The sequence below is a fragment of the Rhinolophus ferrumequinum genome, chromosome 6 (genome assembly GCF_004115265.2).
Source record: "Rhinolophus ferrumequinum isolate MPI-CBG mRhiFer1 chromosome 6, mRhiFer1_v1.p, whole genome shotgun sequence".
NCBI classification, from domain to species: domain Eukaryota; kingdom Metazoa; phylum Chordata; class Mammalia; order Chiroptera; family Rhinolophidae; genus Rhinolophus; species Rhinolophus ferrumequinum.
The window spans coordinates 33,592,689-33,614,723 of NC_046289.1; the positions used below are offsets into that span (position 1 = coordinate 33,592,689).

At 41.2% G+C, this 22,035-nt stretch overlaps 1 protein-coding gene across 1 annotated transcript in view; it reads right to left on the minus strand.

Moving 5' to 3' along the window:
- Window positions 1–22,035, minus strand: part of PRKCH (protein kinase C eta) — a 214,035-nt gene that overhangs the window by 13,400 nt on the left and 178,600 nt on the right. The window contains exons 11-12 of the mRNA XM_033107515.1: window positions 6,274–6,412; window positions 5,405–5,593 (exon numbers count right to left, since the gene is read on the minus strand). The gene's annotated coding sequence lies outside the window, so the exon portion shown is untranslated. The remainder of the gene's footprint in view (window positions 1–5,404; window positions 5,594–6,273; window positions 6,413–22,035) is intronic.

Here is a 22,035-nt window from a genome sequence, read left to right on the forward strand (position 1 = left end):
ACAGTTTAATTTCTATAAAGCTTAGGAACAAAAGCACTCTATAATCTCCTTCTGATGCTAAGTTTACAATGCCTCCCGAACTGACAAAGTTGACTCAGGAGAATGCACCAAACTCCTTTCACCACTTATTTAACTTGGCCACCTGTGTGAGCTCACAGGAAAGGGTGTTGCCTTCACCTGAGTCAGCACTAAGTCTCGTGAACTCTCATAGAAGATGATTCAGCACAAAGGAAAACTCACCTCAGAGAGGCCATCACCGTCCTAAGCTCTGTGGACTCATGAGCAGTTTCATAAGTCTTTCTGGAGCTAGAAGTGGGTAAAACTCAGTGCAACCACAGAAGCTCTAAGAGAACTATATATTTTCTTCCATCACAATTATTAGTACTTTGGGATGATTTAGTGCCAGTTTAGGAAACTTGGTAGCCGATAGAAAACATGTACTTATTCCAAAATCAAGTAAAAAACCATGAAAAAAATCATCTTTAAGGTCAGCAATCTGGAAAGCCTATCTGTCCTTTACACGGTGTGTGTTTATCTTCATAAATCTTTTCTGTGTTAACTTTTGTGGGTGTTGTGAGCTTTTATAATCTATTCTCTGAGAGTGAGGGGGTGGGACTGTTTGCTTTCAGAACATGCACATGTGAGCATTTAACATATACACTTTAAGGGAAGATGACAAATGACAGACAAAGGGCAAGCAAGAAAAAACATCTTCCCATTTATGTTTTTGAGCACATACTATGGTTATTTTTAGTTGTAAGGATCACTGGTTAATGATTTGGGAATTTTTTTCAAGTAGAAGTCCTGGGCTAAAAATGGTACGTGTGCTCCAACTTTTCCTCCTCCCACAGATTCTGGGTTCCATGGGGAGTGTTCTCACAAGCAAGTGCCTGCCCTCTATCCATGTCTCTATTAAATATTTGGACATTCATACTCAAAGAACTCAAAAGTCCTCAATCTTGGTAGTAAAGGTGACAATGGGAAGGGCCAGAGTACGAAAGTAATATTGGGTTAGGAGTCATGTCGGGTAAGTTGGTGCCCATCCTGTTCAAGCACTCCCTCTCTGTGGCATGCTGGACAAGGACACGCCCTCATCCCCAATTCAGAGGACTCACCGACATTATTATACCATACAAAGCCCTGCGGGGTTTAACATCTATAACTCTATGGTATGTTACTATAAATAGGTATCTAGTTTCTACAGATATGGAATAAGAATAATGCTTTCCATTCAAAAAGGAATTCAGAAAGCATTTTTCTTTTGAAGGCACAAAAAAGGGGGCCAAGTAAAATACCCAGCAGACACTAATTCTAGGAACAGTCGTGACTCATGTGCCAAAGAAAAGACCATCAGGAAATCTCAGGAAGCTAAGTAGTGCCACGCTAAAGCGGTGATGAGAGCAGATGTGAAGGGCTGGCTTGGAGATCTTGGCCCTTTTTGCCTCAATGGTGGGAAAGGCAGACCCAGCTCGACAGAAAATAAAAAGTTGCACAGGGTTGCAAGAGCAACAGCTTGGGGCAGAGTGCACCACGGACGGTTATCTCTTTCTTTGTTCCTTCCATTTATTGGTTAAAAATCCTTCTTTGCGGTACACTTAGATACTCAGTTTAGGGGTTGAGGGACACTTCTTGAGAAGGTATGGAGACTGTTTATGGAGTTAAAGAATAAGTGTGCTAAAACCAGTGATTCATTTTAACTGTAGCGTTAAAATAAGCAGGATGATATAGACTCCCAGTCCAGGACCTTGAGATGCTTATGGGGAATCAAAAGATGGAGCTGGATCCATGGCTTATATCATTTCTTTTCTTTGTATATTTATATATTATTAAACCATCTTGCTTCATTCACGAAGGCTGAGTTCACATCTACACAGTTCAGAATATATGTATGTATACATATGCATACTCATATACTATATACAAAATGAACTGACATATGAATTCATATGTTGATGGAAAATTTCCATAATTGTAAGTTTTAAAAAGACATTGTGTAAGTATGTACCCATCACCCAGCCTGGACGATCACTGACACATGCCCAGTCTTGTTTAACCTGTTCCTCTCTGCCACCCTGAACTATTTTGGAAAAAACTCACGTATTTCATCTGCAAATATTTCAGTCTGTTTGATCCACAATATCTCTTTATACAATATCCCGAGTGATCTTTCAAATATGGAAGAAGGATTCTGTCCCTCATGCTTGCTTGAAATCCTTCGATGACTTATCTTGGCACTTCAGATAAAGGTTAGACTCCTTTATAGGACCTCCCATGTCCTTCATCCCCCTTCTCCCCAAACTGCTGCTGGTCACACGCCAGCCACATGCCACAAAGTTACTCAAATAGACTTCTCCTTTCTCAAGGTCTTTGCATACTTGTAAGCCTAACTTCTCTGCAGCCTGTGTTCTTAGCTTATATGTCATCTCCTCACAATGGCCTACCTTGACGGCCTAGATTGGTCTGCCTGTTATTCTCAAAGCACCTATTTTTTTCGTATCAAATTGTAAGTATACATGTAGTTATTCAATTTCTTTTTTAAACAACTGTCTTCCCACCCCAACTGGACTGTGAATTCCCTGAAGGCAGGGATGACGTCTGTCTTGCTCATCTCTACCCCCACAGCACCTTGCAGAGCACCTTAACACAGCAGACCTATGGCAGCTATGCATTGATATGTCTGTTAAATGAATAGGTGGATCAATATCTACTTGGCTATTTCTATTCAATATCTACCTGGCTTAGATAGAAAGCTCCTGGAACAACAGAAATACAGTTTTCTTTAGAATAATCTCTTATGTGCAATGAAGCACTAATAATCTTGATGTCGGTGGCTTGTTCGAGGACAGGATGAAGATGAGGAGACCTCTCAGTGTGTTGTGAAATTACTACTCCTAACTTAATGCTAGTAACTTACTCCTGCATGGTGCAGGCCACTGTGAAACTGCTTTCATGTGCACTGCCTCGTCTGCAGTCGGTACTACGGGAGTTCTCATCACGGCCTTCCGAAGGTGAAGAATGGAAAGCAGTGGCAGAAGTAGACTCTCAGACTAATGTGTATTCTTTCTCGTCTGCCATGTGACGCTGGTTTACTTCTCTAGGCCTCAGCTTCATCTACAAACCAGGGATGTGGACAAAATGTTTTAAGGATCTGTCACATCTGCAAGTCTGTGTTTGCCCTTCTAATAGTCACCAAGCTCTATGAAATTAACGGCAAAGGCAAGTGATTACAATCCCACATTTCGTAAGCATGACCTCCTGACAGTTTTTCAGACTATGTAAGACACCATCCAGTGGAGTTGACATTAGAAACTCTTGAAGTCACCAAGTTCCCAGGATTATAGATGGTCCTGGGAAAAAGCCTGAAGTCTGTATTTTTTAAAAAGCAGTGTACCTTATCTTGATATGGAATTGAACAACAAAATGAAAGCTTGTTCAGAGTCCTTAAGAATGTCTCCATTTACCTAACTCCCAGCACAGATACATTCTGCAAATCCTCAGTTATGTGGCCTAGGATCATTTGTTCCTACCTAGCTAGCTCTACTCAAAAGTTACTGCAGCCATCAGTTCTGGGTAAATCACATTGTGGAGAACCACTGGCCTATTTCACCACAAGTAAAACTAGTAGACACACTGCAGATTTAGATGTTTATACAACCTGAAGTCATTCCTTCCTAACCTTCTCACTGAATCCTCTTCCATCACCACCCCTGAAACACTGGTATGTCCCAGGCCCCTTGCTTTCATTCCTACAAGACTGTGAGCAACAACACAAGAGGCCATGTCTTTTCATCTTTGCATTCCTAACACTTAGCACAGGGCAAGCAAAGGGAAGGCATCTGACAAGTATTTGCCAAATCGAAATGAACATGGATTCTAATTTACCAATATATCAGTTTCTCCTTCCAGGGTCACAGACTCATCTCAGGTCAAGAGAATAATAAGTTATGATATTACGGCATTATTCAAATGCACAATCTTTAAATAATATTATAACATTATCATAAACATATCTTACTTTATGGAAAGTTAAATAAGTGACAGATTCATGCTATATGGGTAGAAAGTACACAGCATCCTAGTAGCTTCCTCCAGTGGCTAACTTTTCTGGTACAATAGGAAAGAATCACATCAGGATAATTTGGGTACTAAAAATGTGGGGCTGTAAGGTTAAAAGATACTTATTAATGGGAAATAGAAGAAAAATGGGGAATGGCCAGCTATAGTCTAGCTCAGAACCCTGGACTGGGAGTGAGGAGAATCTGGATTCAGATCCCAGGGTTTTGTTTTTTTTAATTGCTAAAGGACAAATGTATGATTCCACTTACATGAGCTACCTAGAATAGTCAAATTCATAGAGACCAAAGCACAATGGTGGTTGCCAGGGGAAAGGGAGGGGGGAGTTTGAGTTTAAGGAGTATGGAGTTTTGGTTTTGGAAGATGAAAAAAGTTCTGGAAATGGATGGTGGTGATGGTTGTACAACCTTGTGAATATACTTAATACCACTGAAGCGTACATTTAAAAATCGTTAAGATGTTAAATTTTATATCAGGATTGGAGTTCCCACGTGAGGAAAAGCAGCTGTTCCACAGGCCTCTTACTGAAATTCTCAGTACCATTAATACCTTTTAGAATGAACCAGCTATTTCAAGACCTGACCTTGGATTCATCTTTACTCCCCTGTGCACATAGTAGGTGATAATACATGATTTCCGAACCCAACTAATGTGGTTACAGAACTGACCCAAATTACATATGCTTTCTTATTTTCAAAACAAAGGCATCAAATCCATGTTTCTTCCTCACTGCAAAATTAAGCTTCTAGCATAGTACCTCAAATGCATGCAGAAAAGACTTTTTCAACATATATTATTACCTCACTGCACCTGAATCCTGAGCCTGGAACCTGGCTTGCATAAGGATAACATGGAAGCAAAAGAGATCTCCAGAGGTTTGGAAAACCTTTCTCAACAACCAGCATTAAGGGAAAGGTCGCTTCGTCCTGCTCCTTGGACGCTGCCGATAGAAACAAAATGAATAGCGCAACACACTGGAATGGCGCTCAGGTGACCCAACACTCTGGAGTGTCCTGACTGAAAGTGGGGCGTCACTTCACCTACACTAAAATGACAAGTGCTAGAAATACTTGATATTTGGCAAGCAACGCTATCAACTGCTATGGCAGTTGGCTCAGAAATAACTATTGCATAAGAGAGGAAAACAGCCCGAGAGAACTCTTGTTCTTTGATTCTACAGAATGAAAAAACACATATTTCAGAGCAGGTAGCTTACTGGTGGGAGATACTTAAAAAAAACAAAACAAAACCCAAAATCCGATACACATGAAGCACATATAGCAAGCTGGTTTGCAGTAGGTGGAAAGCTGGCTGGGTAAGCCACACTTACAGATTTCAGGATCCCTGTGGCATCTTCATGGAGCCAGGTGGGGTAGACCACTTCATCGTTCAGTATGGCCTCAAAGAGGTCATCTTCATTCTCGGCCTCGAAGGGCGCGTGTCCGCAGAGCATCTCATAGAGCAACACGCCCATTGCCCACCAATCCACTGCAGGTCCGTAAAGCATTTCCTGGAGGATCTGTGCAAAGAGGGCAATGTCAGACACGCTTCGTGTGTCTGCTTAACAAACGTGTCCTTCATGACTAGGGAAGATGATGGATTAAGAAGTACCAAAGTTAAAAAAAAAAGGAATTTCCTGTGCTGGCACATGTTTTATTCCATCTCTAGAGAGTGACCTGTTTTCCCTGTGGTCACCTCAGAGGCCTTCTCATCCAGGTAATCCAACATTTATGGCTGGCTTAGGCCAAGGTAAGGGCATGTGCAGATCCAAAACAGAAAGGTATTAGAACTACATATATGTAAGAGGAAGAGGAGTTTGGGTTCACTCACGCATATGGGAAAGATTCAAGAGCTTTTCTCTCCCTTTGCTAAATGGGGCTGGGATCAAAGAACTGAGTAGGGACAAGGAAGAAAATGAATTGCTGTGAGTGGAGCACACTTTGTCCTCATTCAAGGCTAACGCCTAAAGCAACTGCACAGTTTCCAGGAAAAAAAAAAAAAGACTCAAATTCTTATTTAGAGGAACTGAGAATATTTTTAGCCATCATTCAGCCAATGAGCCATAAAGGAGTCTGGAGGTGTCAGCTTTCGAGGCCGCCCACAAAGCTGTATATAGCACATATGAGCGGCCTGTAGCATGTCTGATCAGGATTACTGCAGGGCTCAGACTTCCGAAGCCGCTCAAACAGTTGCACTGACCTCTGGAGCAATATAGTCAGGCGTGCCACAGAAAGTTGCCGTGGTGACTCCGTTACAGATCCCCTCCTTGCACATTCCGAAGTCTGCCAGTTTACAGTGACCCTCGTGGTCCAACAGTACATTGTCCAGTTTCAGGTCTCTGAAAGAAATAAGGCGCAGCATGAGGTAGGGCAGCCGGGTTCCAAACCATCCACCTGGACGGGCTGGTTCACGGGATGGGTGATCAGACCAGAGTGGTCATGTGCACCCTTCAAAAGGAACAAACTTCTATGGGTTATCTAGATAAAAAAAGTTAGATCAACTCTCAAACTTTGCCACATGGTTCCTAGATGATGGCTAGCCACATGTAAAAAGTAAGCCGCCCTTTAGAAACGGAGGACAGAATGTGACTTTTCCAGGCTTCCCACTTACCTCGTACCCATAAGACATCCACCCACCCTATCCTCCACTCCAGTATCTATCACTTAGTGACCATTCATGGAGCAAGTGGGCACTGTGTGCCAGGGATTGTGATAGGCATCAGGAGGACAGACAGATCATCTTTATCCTTAAGGACCTCACAGCATAATGAGGTATCCGATATTTGCTAAACCGTAAGTCTATAAAGCAGGGATGAGGTTGATTTGGTTCACTATTATACCTAGCACAATGCACTCAATAAAAACGTGTTCAATATACATACATACATTTATGTGTGTGTGTGTTTGTGTGTGTATGTGTGTAAGAGAAGGGGAGAAGGGGAGGAAGAAAGACATTGAGACAACCAACTGTTATACAGTACAAGTGGGCAAGTGGTATGATGAAAGTATGAACCAAATACTAATTCCAAGTATTAATTCCTTCCAGTGGGAGGAAAGAGGGACAGTGCCATGGCAGAGGTAGAAACTGAGCTGGGTCTTACAGCCTGAGTCAGAGTTTTCCAGACAGGGAAGGGGTATAAGCAGGTCAGCATGGGCAGATGAATGGGGCTGGGGCTGGGGCAGGGGCAGGGAGGCAGGCCTGGAGGTGTCATGTGCAGGAGAGCTCAGGAGTGGTGTTGTGAGGCTGGAGAGACAGCCAAGGAACAACGGAGCTATCAAATGACAGAAAAGTTAGGTCCAAATTGTGAAGGGCCCTGAATGCGATGGTAAGGAATTTTGATATTTAGATATTATTAGGCAAAAGGGACGCAGTAAGTGTGTAATAGGTTCCCAGCGGAACAGGAAAGATCAACTAGAAGCCACTGAAACAGTTCAGAAGAGATGTTAAGACCTGACCCAGGACAGTGACAAATGGAATGGAAAGTGAGGGGTCAGTCGGCAGCGCTTTGGTGAGAACACAATCATTAGCAGGGCCTGAGGACCACCGGGAGGAGGACGGGGAGAGGAAGCAGAAATGATGACTCGTGTTTCCCAGATTCCGTGCGTCAGTGGGGATGTTAATAACCGGAAAAAGGAAAAACAGCAGTAAGGACCGGGTTTGGTTGGTTGTATCCCAGGCACACAGAAGCCTCCCTAGTGGATTTGGTGAGCCCAGGACAAAGGCACCTTCCACCTTTCCCCCACTTGTAGGAGCAGAATCCACTTGAGGAAGTGAATTCCCAGCAGCAGAACTGTTTGGTGAAGGGCCTCAATGTTCATAGGGCACAATCGCATATTGATAAAACTAAATAAAAGGTGGTACTGTCCTAAAACACTCCCTCCCAACCTGGCTTCTAGCATCATGCATATCCAGGTACCGTTACAGAGGGAGGTCTGTCACCACAGCAGGCTGGAAAAGAACCCTACACACCAACAATTGCCAGGCTCAGCTTGGAGGGTATGAGAGCAGCAGCCTGGACTACTGGGTGACAACCTTTATGCTTTGCTTTTCTAAGGACCGATGTGCTCAGAGGCAAACTACATGGGCTTATCAGTGAGGAGGCGGTTGCACAGCCAGCAGGAGATGCTAGGTGATTTCCCTAATCTGGAGATTTGTAGTCAATGCCAGCAGGTAAGGCTGCCATGGCCGTGGCCTCCTAGGGCTATGCTGCTGGGAATGAAGATGTCCCCTCACTGGGGCACCTATACAAGGGCTACAACTGACTGCTGCTGTTCTGGAGCTTCCCATCTACAATGGGCACTCATGGTTCTGCCCTCCTCTCCCTGCTGTTGGCCTGCGTGGCCCAAGTGGAAAGGCTGGTCTCTGTCCAGCCTGGGATCATGTTTCAGCTGGGAGGAGATAGGTGATGACAGAACTGGCGCACTGCTTTCCACACTGTGCCCTGTGAGTAGATATAGGCTGACCAGGCAGGTCTTACAGAGAGAGGTCACTGTTAAGACACCTGGGAATGAAAACAAAGTCCTGTTTTCCAGGATTCCCTGATAAATGAGGTTAAAGCAGCAGTTTTCTTGGCACGGATCAATGGGAACACAGACCAGAGATACTTTCTGCTTCTGTGCTCCTGGCAGCGGTCTCCCTGGGTGTGAGGGGTATAAGGTGAAGGTGTGCCACGTACCTGTGTGCCGAGCTGCAGCAAAGCCAGCCTATTCCACCTCTAAACCGAACCCAGCCTCAGCCCCCAAATCAGTGTCCCGCACCCTTCTCCACACAGAATCCTGCTTCCCGTACCAGTGATGGTTTTCAGTGGGCTGTGACATGTGGAAACTGTTTCCTTCCCCCCTGTCCCTCCTCACCCCATACACACAATACAAGCGAGCCTTATTTAACCCACAAGAAGGTAGAATCACAAGACCCTAGGGTGGGGGTGAGGGAGGCCCCTGACAGTGGTCCCTGCAGAAGTGGTTTCAGGCTCAAGGCTCCATTAGCGCCTGTTTGTCTGGCTCCTCTGGGACCGAGGGCACACATGAGACGCGGCTGGCCAACGCTAGAGATTATATAGTCTGTGGCCCCAGGAGAGAGCGAGGCCATGGGGGATCTGAAGCTGGGGTTGGCTCTCTCAGCACCATGTTCTAGCTCCGCGGTCCAGGCCCGTATGGACCTGTGCCCAGAGCACTCTCTCACATTGCCAAACAAGGTTACTGAGCTTCTGAATTCTCCTGAAGCCGTTATGCCTGCTAAGAGGTCACAGAGGATATTCTTGGGTAACAGAAACAAGTGCTAACAAAACTCACAATGGCTTAAAGAGCTGACCTGTGATTGCTCAAGAGAGCTTCTCACTAACATTCCAGGTAAGAGGTTTGATTGCTTATTACTCAGCTGCTGTCATGGGTAGTAGAAATTGTTCAGGGAGAGAAAAGTGCTTTGCAATCAGTTTTGTCAGTCGCCCACCACAATGCTCCCTGCAAAGAGAAGTCTGCATAGCCTCACTGCTCAGGAGACAGAACTGAGCAGCACAGGGAATGCAGCTCATCCCGGGCAGAAGATGCCTGAGGGCACAGGGGCAGGAGATACACCTCCACCCTGACTTTTCTGTCTAATTTTAGGCATTCTCAGAACTGTCTAGTTTTAGGCATTCTCAGCCCCAAGGGAAATGTCATTGCTGGCTTTACACAGGGTGTGATCTAATAAGACATAACCCTCAAATTGGGACTCCAAGGTTTCATTAAAAACATGATACAATCCCAGGCTGTCAGTCCTGTCCTCAGCCCCCATATGTCACACCTCCACTGTGAGGTGTGTCCTGAGGTCCCCACATAGTCAACTTTGCCCCTAGATTGCCCGGTTCATATCTCTATGACAGCACACCCTGCATTGTATTCCAGAAGGCTCTGCCTGCGCACTTGTCTTCCCACTTAGTTGGGGCTAAGCCTTACTCCTCCCTGGCTCCTGCTTAGTCCAGGAAGAAGGTGCTGACCAAAAAGAGAAACAGAAGCATTTCAGTGAGCTGCCCTGGCCAACTCAGAGCCTGTCTCGTTTTTAGAGGAAGGAAAGAAGTTCCATAAACCTCACTTGGACTCTTGTTCCAAAGCATAATTAAACGTATAGAAAGCCATACACTTTGCCTCTTAGGGATGGATTCCTGAGGGAAAAGAAGAACCTTGAAATATAAGTTCAATTCTTTGCTTTAGTGAAGTTGGAGAAGGGAAACTGCTTTAGACGAGGCAATTAGAAAGCAAAGAGGACCCAAGCATCCTCGCCCCTGGCTTGCATCCATATCGAGAGGGTTAGTCAAACAGATCCAAAGGTAACAGAGCCATTTATGGCCGTGGTCAGCTTCCCCTCTAAGGATAAGTCGTTGTCTTCATTAAAAATAAAACAAAACAAAAAAGCAAGAGAAGTCGCCTTATAACTGCAGCCAAACTTAACAAGGCTCCGCAGAGAAGATTACAAGTTTATACAGAGCAGAGGCTCAGATCCCCAAATGCCAAATACACAATTACAGGCTCATCATTCATTACCTCATTGAGCACCAGTATTTAACAGCTATGTCTTTTGTCATGCAAGCACACAAGAGTAGAAAGAGTTATTTTATCTTCCCTGTGGCCTGAAAGGTTCATTGTTGTTGCTGAGTAATCAGGGTTACTTAAAATACCCACAGTGGTTTCAGAGACTATTCCCAAGTGGCTGAAGACAAAGGAAATTCAGAAATTCTATTTATTTTGTTTCCACCTAGAGCTATTCCAAGAGTCATAAAATAGAAGGCATGAGTCTTACTGCCCAGATCACTGGAATCGGTGATTCTTCCAGAAGAAATAAAGGAAGCTAAGTTGAGAGCTGGCTCCTTGAACAAGAATGAATCTAATTGGCTATTCAGTAACGATTTCCAATGCATTTTTAAAAACTTTTTATCACGGAAAATACCAAATATATACAAAAGTATAGGGAATAATATAAGAACTCCCATAGTGATTCCAGAGCCTTAGCAGCTGTCAATACATGCCTAATCTTGTGTCATCTATACATTTACTCCCTTCCTGAGCCATCTTTTTTTCAGATTTTGAAGCAAATCCAAACTATAAAATCATGTCATCTGTAAATATTTCCATATCTGAATCTAAAAGATAATTCTTTAATAAAGTATAACTTTGATATCAGTTATAAAAGATACAGTCAATATACTATTTTTGTCTGTTTGCTCATTTGTGTGCGTGTGTGTGAACGTGTGTGTGTGTCCAGAGAACCTGAAAAAAGCTTCTGTGGATAATAAGACTAATAGTGTTATCAGTAACTAACATACAGTTAACGTTCACCAAATGCTAAGTGCTTTCTCCATATTATTTTATCCTCAAAACAACCCTGTGAAGTAGGATCTACAAGTATGCCAGCATCATTTAGTCAGTCAGGCGTAAATCCAGGATTTAAACTCAGTTCTGCTCACCTCTCTCCAAGACCTGGGCTCATAACCCACGACAGCAGGCACACTCTCTTTCATGTAGTGGTGGTGTGTCGCTGGCTAATCCTCCTAGTAGATTGTTTCCTAAGAGGACTTCACCAATTAAAACAAGAACCATCTGAGAATCAATAATTATTGGGCGACAGAACTATGACAAAGGGACGTTTTTGTGGACATCACTATGAAATGCATAATCAAAATTCTGCAAAAACAAAAAATTTCTTTTGCTTTAGCTTTTAGCTTGTGCATGGAGAATAAATTCAATGGATTTCATGTAATCCCTGAAGGTACAGGAATAGGGGAGTGCACAGCAAATCTCTCTCTAGTGGTCATGTATGCAGAAGAACATTTTCTGTCCTCTTCTAAGGAGGAAAGCTTGGCACGTGAGCAAATGTAAAGAGGTGACATTTGCTAAGGCAGTGAATTTGAATTATAATCTTAATTTCAAAACAAAGCCTTTTAGGGCTGGCTTGTGTTTTGAATGTCTGGGTTTATAGAACCTTAAAATCTTTTCAAAGCAGTCTGTATTACATTGGTAAAAGAATTGGTAAAAAAAAGTCACCGAAATAGCAAAAGCCTAAAATTTGGTTTTATCACAAGTTAGTTAGTAGTACCCTTCATGTATTACCTAATGCAAGATATTCATCCATTCACCCACCCAATAAATCTCTGAGTATCATACATGAGCCAGGCAATACGCAAGGGGCTCAGAATACTAATGGAGACAGAAGATAGCAGGAGCCTGATAACCAGGGGCAGTCAGGATTTTAGTCTTTAGCCCAAGAGGAAAGAGGGACCATTGAAAAGTCTTACACAAGAGAGAGATGGTGCTGATTTCTGAATTTACAACGAACCTTCAACTACAACATGGATAACAGATCAAAGATGAGATAAGACATGAAGAGACCAGTTGAGAAGCTATTGGAGTACCCAGAAGTGATGGTGGCCTGGATCAGGGTGGGACAGAAAGGTAAAGGAGAGCCGGATAGATCAAGAACTATTACGGGACAAAAGTCATGGGATTTAGCAATGAGAGGATACAAAGGGTAAAGGGAAGAAGGTGTGATGAGCATGGTCTGGCTCACAGAATTGATTTTGGACACATTTTTTAGAACTCCAAGTGGAAATGTTTAAAAGCCAGCTGAATATACATGGCTAGACCTCAGAGGAAAGGCTGAGCTGGAGATATAAATTTAAAAGTCATTAGCTGGGTGTGGTAGAGTTCACCTGGGGAGAGAAAGTAGAATGAGAAGAGGGCCTGGAAATGAGTCTTGGGAAGAGTATAGTAAGGATAAGATCCCTAGTCTTTTTCACACTAAGACCATGGACACTAGTGATAACTTATACCCAGAGTGGAAAGCATAGCTGAGTGCCTTGGGATGCAGGGCCCAACTCTTTTGCCTCCACGTCGGCCATCTATAGTCTCAGTAAGGCTTAAAGAATTAGAAAGTGTTCATCTTTTACATTCAAAATCGTCTGGTGGATTCTTTCTAGGTTAAACTCTCAATGTTCGCCATATGATGTGATGCTCTTACAAGGATCAAATATTTTATTTTACAAAGATGCTTGTTGCTGCATCACACACAACAGCAAAATTTGGAAACAAGCTAAACTATTTATTAATAGGGGAATGGTTAAATAAATTATGGTATATCCATGACAGAATTTTACGAAAGCTGTTAAAATTTCCCTACACTTTAGGGAAATGTTTATGATGGAATATTAATCTTTTGAAAATTATTTCTTTTCTGATTATAAAAGTTATATTTTCATTATTTAAAGTTCAATCGTTCCTGAGGAAATGATGACAAGTTCATAGTCCTCCAATCTTTCTTCTCAATGCTATACTAACATGGTATTATGAAGTAAACTGCTTTTCTAACTTAAATACTTTGGATTTAGTTCTACATCCTACAGATCTGCTGTCATGCTCTGTAATGGCTACATAAAATTTCATTATAAAGATATACCATAACTCAGGTTGTTTCTAATTGTTTGCAATTTAAAACAATAGAGTAATAACATTATTTGCACATTTGTCGGAGTGTTTATTTAGGAAAAATTTTTAGAAGTCAAAATGCTGTGTCAAAGGGTATAAAAGTTTAAAATTTAAATAGATGTTGAGTAACTGCCCTCCAAGAAGGCTGTACCAATTTGTACTCCCACCAACAGTGTACGAGAGTGTCTACTTGGCTTCTATATTCACTTTAGATGTAATCATCCTTACTCGTATGTCCTTGCCAGTCTGCTAAGGACAAATGATCTCATTGTTTCAATTTCATTTCTTGATTATTGAGATGAAGCACTTCTTGATTATTAATGAAAATACAACAAATATATTTTAATGGCCATTTGTACTTCTTCTGTCTATTGCCTATTCACATGTTTTACCCATTTCAAAATTTGAGTTATCCTTTTGACTACTTTTAAGAAACTCATTACATGTTATGGATAATACTAATTTATTTTATTGCTTCAGAATATTATTGCCTAGTTTGTTTTTAAGTTTTGTTTATGGTAAAACTTTCATACTTTCATATAGTCAAACATATCAATCTTTTATTTATAGCTGCTGGGTTTCATGACGTATTTACAGGCTGATACAATTCTAAGTGAAAAACTGGGATATAAAATTATATTTTCAATATTCTCTTAATTATATTACAATTGAGGGGACAAAAAGGGAAGGAACAAAAATAGGAGGGAAAAAGGAAAGATGGGAAAAGATAAAAGAGAAATGTTAAAAGTCTATTTCTAGGTGATAAGCTTATGAATTATTTTTCCTTTTTTTATATTTTCTAAATTTTTTATAGGAATTATGCATTACTTTGATAACCAGGAAAAATCATTAAAAAATATATTTACATATTTTGGCTTTAATTCTTTTTCTTTGGTTTGTGTACCATTTAAGGCCGTAATTCCCAAGAAAGATGTTTAGGAAAATGATCATCCACTGATAGGAATGGAAAGGATTTGTTTTGAAACCCAGCCTGAAAGGGCGTGTTGATAAAAATCACCTACTTACATGGGAATGTGAACATCTGTGGACTCAGAATTCTGAATCTGTTATCACAAATTCATTTTTTACCACTAACATTACCTAAGGTGTCTACTATATACATAATTGTTGTGGGTGGCATTGATTTTTTTTTCAATAGCTCCATGACATGTCCCTGTAGTCCTAACCAACTCAAGGATGAAAATGAGACCCCTGCTAAAAGAAGCAACATTCCTAATTATTATATGAGGTCCCTATGTCATTTCTCCTCACAAAGTGACATTTTACCTGGTATTTGCAAAGCTGATCTATTGGAATATCTGATAAAGAACAAATATATGAAATGTGAATGTTCATCATCATGAAGCTGAATGCAAAATAACTCATTTTCTAATGAATGAAGAAATTCAATAAAAAAATTTCAAACCCAGAAAGTGTTATCCAGGCTCCTCTGAGGCTCTTTCCCCCCTAACCTTTCATATTTTTCCCAACAAATGCTTGAGATGGGAAATGATCAAAAAGAAATGGCTTCACTAGTGAATTCTACCAAACATTCAAAGATGATTTAATACTTATCCTTCTCAAATTCTTCCAAAAAATTGAAGAAGAAGCAATACTTTCTAACTCATATTATGAGACCAACATTACCCTGATACCAAAACCTGGTAAGGATAAAACAAAAAAAGAAAACTACAGACCAGTATCTCTGATGAATACAGATGCAAAAATCCTAAACAAAATACTAGCAAATCAAATATAACAATACATTGAAAACATTATATACCACAATCAAGTGGGGTTCATTCCAGGGGCACAAGGATGGTTCAACATATGCAAATCAACCAATGTAATATACTACATAAACAAAATAAAGGATAAAAATTATATGATCACATGAATAGATGCAGAAAAAGCATATGACAAGATACAACATCCATTTATGATTAAAACACTAAATAAAATGGGTATAGAAGGACAGCACCTCAACATAATAAAGGCCATATATGACAAACCCTCAGCTAAGATCATACTTAATGGTGAGAAACTGAAAGCTTCTCCTCTAGGATCAGGAATAAGAGAGGAATGCCCATCACCACTGTTATTCAACATAGTATTGGAAGTCCTAGCCAGATCAATCAGGCAAGAGAAAGAAATAAAAGGCATCCAAATTGGAAATAAAGAAGTCAAATTCTCACTTTTTGCCGATGACATGATGCTTTATATAGAAAACCCTAAAGACTCCACCAAAAATCTATTAGAAGCTATAAACAAATACCGTAAAGTTGCAGGATACAAAATCAATGTACAAAAATCCATTGTGTTCCTATATACTAACAATGAAATTTCAGATAAAGTAAAGAAAAATACAATTCCTTTTACAATTGCAACAAAAAGAATAAAACAGGAATAAGTAGGAATAAACTTAAAAGATGTGAAGGACCTATATATACACTGAAAACTGTAAGATATTATTAAAAGAAATTGAAGAAGACACAAAGAAATGGAAAGATATTCCATGTTCAAGGATTAGAAGAATCAACATAGTTAAAATGGCCATATTACCCAAAACAATATACAGATTTAATGTAATCCCCATTAAAATCCCAATAGCATTTTTTAAGGAAATAGAACAACAAAAAAATCATCAGATTTGTATAGAATCACAAAAGACTCCCAAATAGCCAAAGCAATCCTAAGAAAAAAAGAACAAGGCTAGAGGTAGCACACTCCCTGACTTCAAATTGTACTACAAAGTGACAATAATTAAAACAGTATGGTATTGGCAGAAAAAACAGACACACAGACCAATGGAATAGAATTGAGAACCCAGAAATAAACCCACATTTATATGGAGAAATAATTTTTGACAAAGGAGCCAAAAACATACAATGGAGAAAAGAAAGACTCTTTAGTAAATGATGCTGGGAAAATTGGAAAGCCACATGCAAAAGAATGAAACTAGACTGCTATCACCATACACCAAAATTAACTCAAAATTGATCAAAAACCTAAATGTAAAACCCAAAACAATAAATTGCATAGATGAAAGCATAGGTACTAAACTTATGGACCTTGGGTTTAGAGAGGATTTTATGAATTTGACTTCAAAGGCAAGGGAAGTAAAAGTAAAAATAAATGAATGGGACTATATCAAACTAAAAAGCTAGGCACAGCAAAAGAAACCGTCCACAAAACAAAGAGGCAACCAACTGAATGGGAGAAGATATTTGCAAACAACACCTCCAGTAAGGGGCTAATATCCAAAATATATAAAGAACGCATACAACTCAACAACAAAAAAACCCCAAACAGTCCAATTGAAAAATGGGAAGAGGACCAGAACAAACACTTCTCCCAAGAAGACATACACCAGTGACTCAGGTGGTTGGAGTGCCGTGTTCCTAATGTCGAGGTCGCCGGTTTGATTCCCACATGGGCCAGTGAGCTGCGCCCTCTACAGCTAAGATTGTGAACAATTGTCCCTGGAGCTGGCTGGCAGCCATCGTGAGCGGCCGGCAGTCAGCGAGAGCTGCCCTGAGCTGCTGTGAGCAGCCGACCGACTGCCTCAGCTGGGGGGAGCACAAGGCTCATAACACCAGCATGGGCCAGGCAGCTGTGTCCTACACAACTAGACTGAGAAACAATGGCTTGAACCGGAGTGGGGTAAGGGAGGCGGAAGAAGGGGGAAAAAAAAGACTTACAAACAGCCAACAAATATATGAAAAAATTCTCAACTTCATTAGCTATTAGGGAAATGCAAATCAAAACTACAATGAGCTATATCACCTCACACCTGTTAGAATGGCTATGAATGGCTATCATCAATAAGACAAGTAATAACAAGTGTTGGAGGTTTTGTGGACAAAAAGGAACCTTCATACACTGCTGGTGGGAATGTAAATTGGTACAGCCACTATGGAAAACAGTATGGACATTCCTCAAAAAATTAAGAACAGAATTACCATATGACTCAGAAATGGTAATTTTATATCCTTCTGGGTATCTACCAAAAAAAATCTGAAAACATTTATCCATAAATATATACCCTGCTTCCTCGAAAATAAGACGTAGCCGGACCATCAGCTCTAATGCGTCTTTTGGAGCAAAAATTAATATAAGACCTGGTATTATATTTTCTTATACTATATTATATTATATTATATTATATTATATTATATTATAATTATATTAGACCCGGTCTTCTATTATAGTAAAATAAAACCAAGTCTTATATTAATTTTTGCTCCAAAAGATGCATTAGAGCTGATTGTCTGGCTAAGTCTTATTTTTGGGGAAACATAGTATGTACCCCTATGCACATTGCAGCATTATTCACAGTGGCCAAGACATGGAAACAACTGAAATATCCTTCAATAGATGGTTGGATAAAGAAGATGTGGTACATATACACAATGGAATATTAGTTGGCCATAAAAAAATAAAATACTGCCACTTGTGAAAAAATTGATGGATTTTGAGATGATCATGCTAAGCGAAATAAGACAGAAAAAGTCGAGAACCATATGATTTCACTCATGTGGGATATAAAGCTGAAAGCAACAAACGAACAAGACAAACAAACAAGCAAAAACTCATAGACACAGACAATAGTTTAGTGGTTACCAGAGGGTAAGGGGGGAAAAGGGGTGGTAGATGAGGGTAAAGGGGGTCAAGTGTATGGTGATGGAAGGAGAACTGACTCTGGGTGGTGAACACACAACGCAATATATAGACGACATATTATAGAATTGTACATTTGAAACCTATATGATTTTACTAACCAATGTCACCCCAATACATTTAATTAAAAACATAATAAATGAAACCAAAAAAAGAGAAGACTGTGCAAGTCTGGCTATTATACCCCCTTTAAAGCAGGGCCAGGGACTCACAAACGAATCCCCACAGGCCCGGTGTTGGTCTCCATTCAGTTCTGGTGTTTGATGTACTTAATATGCAGGCAGTATGTTTCCACCTTCACCACTGGGTACACACTGGACCAACTTAACTTGAGCAAAGGGACTGGGAGATTTCCCCTCGCCTTGTCTTATGGTAGGAAAAAATGGCCAAAGAAAACATTCGTTGCCTCTGGACAAATGCAGGAGGCAATGAGTTTGATTAATGTGCACAGTGTGCAGATCATAGATCTCCTCAGGACCATCAAATGAGTGAGCCATCAAGCTGACACTTGAGCCTTCGCTATATATTTTTTCATTCCACACCCGCTACTCCCACAGGAGAGTTGAAATTCCCTAGCTGAAGTGGCACAAATTTATTTAGCAGATCCTTACAGTACTTTTATTTTAGGGTTGCCAAGAAAACCTCTCTCACTGACTCTCCTTGCCAAAACGCTTCCTACGTGATACCTGGCAGGGTTCTGTGTGCAGATGAGCTCAGTGAGAGAAAGCAGGAGGCAGGATGGAGGGCTTCAGACAGACACCAAGGAGATGACAGACCCTTGGCAGCTAGAGGCTCCTGACCAAAGGGCCTCGCTCTGACAACATAGAAAGGACTTGATAGTCCAGGGGGGATAGAGTGGTCAACAGGCTGAATCCTGCTTAACTCTTCAGGCTCCCCCAGTGCTGAGAGCCAGCCAAGTGTAGCTGACCCACTGGAAAACCACCTGCTGGGCCAGCTTTGCTTCCCAGCCGCAGAAATCCAACAAGGAAATGGTGGTTCTCGCATAGCAAGACCACAGGATCAGAGAGTCATGGAGATTCTGAGAGCCTGCAAGCTAGGGAAACGTTAGGCGTGGAGGTCCTTACTGACTAGCTGCTTGTAGGGCATTTGCAAGGAAGGAAAGATTTCAGACAAGGAAGATTCAAAACATGGTTCCTTCTGAAGCAGTAAGACCTTAATGACAATTGGGTCAGCTGTGGAGTCGGGATGGGTAGGGACAGATGGATCCCACACCACGTTTGTGTTGGACACATTGCACCAATACCAACAAACAGGTTCATAGGGTGAAACTCTTAAACGTTAGAGGGCAAACAGCCCTCTAGGGGTAAATGCTAGCCATTGTCCTCAGAAAGACAAGCCCGACTAATGAGCTATCAGTACAAATACACAGACCAACAAGTGGAGGGACAGTGAGACATCCACCCCGTCTAGCTAAGGCTGGTTCCCTGGAAGGAAACCCAGGGCTCCTCTGACTAGGGGTACCAGACTCTGTCAGCACTCAGGCGGTTCCCTGAAGACATTCCACTGAGAGGAAACAGGAATGTCCTCCCTTTGCCAGGATTAGAACTTCTCTTCGGCTGGGGGAAAACAAGCAGGAAAAGTTGTTGCAGTCATTAGCTGTCCAAGCATACAGCCTTGCTTGACATGTGAGAGGGGATGTGGGTACAGCCGGAGGGGGTGATGAGGACTGCTTTATGACTGGAAGGAGCAGAGCTACAGCATCAGCTTCAGGAAGGGATATGTAGGCTGCTTTTGGCAAATGGCTAAACACAAACCTTTGCCAGCATTAGTAATGCCTGACGCAATGTCAGAGGGGAATGGAGGGGGGCGGGAAGAGGGAGCCTTCTGTCTTGAACCAGAACTTTTGGTCACATCAGCAGCTCTCATCTGGTTACCTATTATCCCCATCAGAAGTTAAACTGGAACCATCTCAACAGAAATCTGAAAAACCCAAGAGGATACCTGTAGTTCAGAACCACACCCACGCCCTTGGAATTACACACCTCATATTTCAGTTCTGGATTATAGTCAGTATTGCTTTGTTCTCTAATTACATTTTGCATAAAAAGCGTTGCTTTCCCCAATCAGATTACACACTCCCAGGGGAGGCCTGGCATGCTTTGCAGGTCATTTTCATAGTAAGAATCACAACTGGACATGTGGCAACAATAAACATCTGAGTCTCTTTCCAAGGAACTTAACTGATTTCCCCTTAGTGCTGGGCATATCATAGCAAAATGTGCAAACGACATCAAATTTCCCCTAAGAAATGCCCTTTGGAAGAACTCACTGCTATTTCCTGAGCACCCACCCACTCTGTCCCTAGCACTTGGTTTTACAACCAAAGAGCCCAGGTTTCCTGACAGCCATTTAGTTGTTCATTTAAAACATATCTGAATATTTATATGTAAGACATTGTCTAAAGACTTTCCAATTTTATGTAGTGGTATTCTTCTTAATAAAGATAACCTATTAAACGTGTAAGAGTCATCATAACTTCCTAAGATCTTTAAAAGTCAATAGATTTCACAAATCAGGGGGAAAATTATTTTCTGGCGTATGTGTCTTGTTTTCAGTTTAGAAAGTATCACCAAACTTGTAAGCGAAAGTAGATGAACACACCTTTTTGAGAGGAGACTAACACTCTTCTTGCCTAAGTGCTGGACTAATCTTGATCCAATATTAAATAACGGCTATTTCAGTTTGGTTAATTTTCCCAGCACCTCAGTTTCTCTGTAAAAGCATTATAGTCACAAGGGGATAGGCTTTAATCTATATAGTCACTAATGCTGGATTTCATGACATAAGTAACCTATGCCACAACATATGTTCATATGTATATTACAGAGGCAATTATAGACCTTTTGCAAACATAAGGTTTCATACAGTGGGGCATATGATCTTATCTGGTAATAAATCCAGACTACCAATTCGAGAGACAGAGCAAATCTGGAGTCATGGCCAAGAATGGAGTTCTCACACACACAGATAGATAGAGGCCAAGGGCAAATTCTCAGCTGTGCTCTTACGGAGCAATATAGCTCCCATTTGCCTTCCTCAGTCTGCTTCCTCCCTCCATCCCCATGTGACCTTGGGGGGGGGGTCATTCAACCAATTTATGTCTGTCTGTTTCCAAGAGGTAGTGTGACGTGAAGTTAAGCGCATAGACTCTAGAGCTACGCTGCTTGAGTTTAAATCTTGGCCCTGTTGTTTACTAGTTGTGTGATCTTAACCACTGTGTCTGTCTCCTCAGCATGAAATACAGATAACAATAGAGGTTGCTTCATGGAAATTAAGGGTTATTTAATCCGAATTGCTTAAAACACTGCCTGGAACGCATTAAATGCTATAGAAGCTTTAGCTATTATTTCCTCATCAACAAAAAAACAGGTAACACCCACATGGCCAATTGCTTAAGATTTTTATAAGAATCAAAACTGATAGAGTGTATATGGGAACTTTGTAAATTGTAGGTAACTATTGTAAGCCCTTGAGTTTTGGGTTGGTTGATCTATTATTATATCATGAAGTGACACATCTGGCTTATACGCTGCTCTGAGAGAAATAGGACCAGGACCCCAAAGTGGCTTGGTCATACAGTTGCCACAGCCTGGCACCAGCACTGAGCAAAATGTCTCTAGAACTGGTTAGGGTCCATCAGCCACACCATCTTTGTCTCCTTCACTTATTTTTACTAAGACTAAATTCTGCATTAAGATACAGGAATTAAGATCTTTCTCAACCGCCCTACTCAATACAATGAAAAAAGGTTGGTTGAAGTTGAGGTTCATCCAGTTCCATCCTGGTCTGTCAAATGCCAGGCAATTCA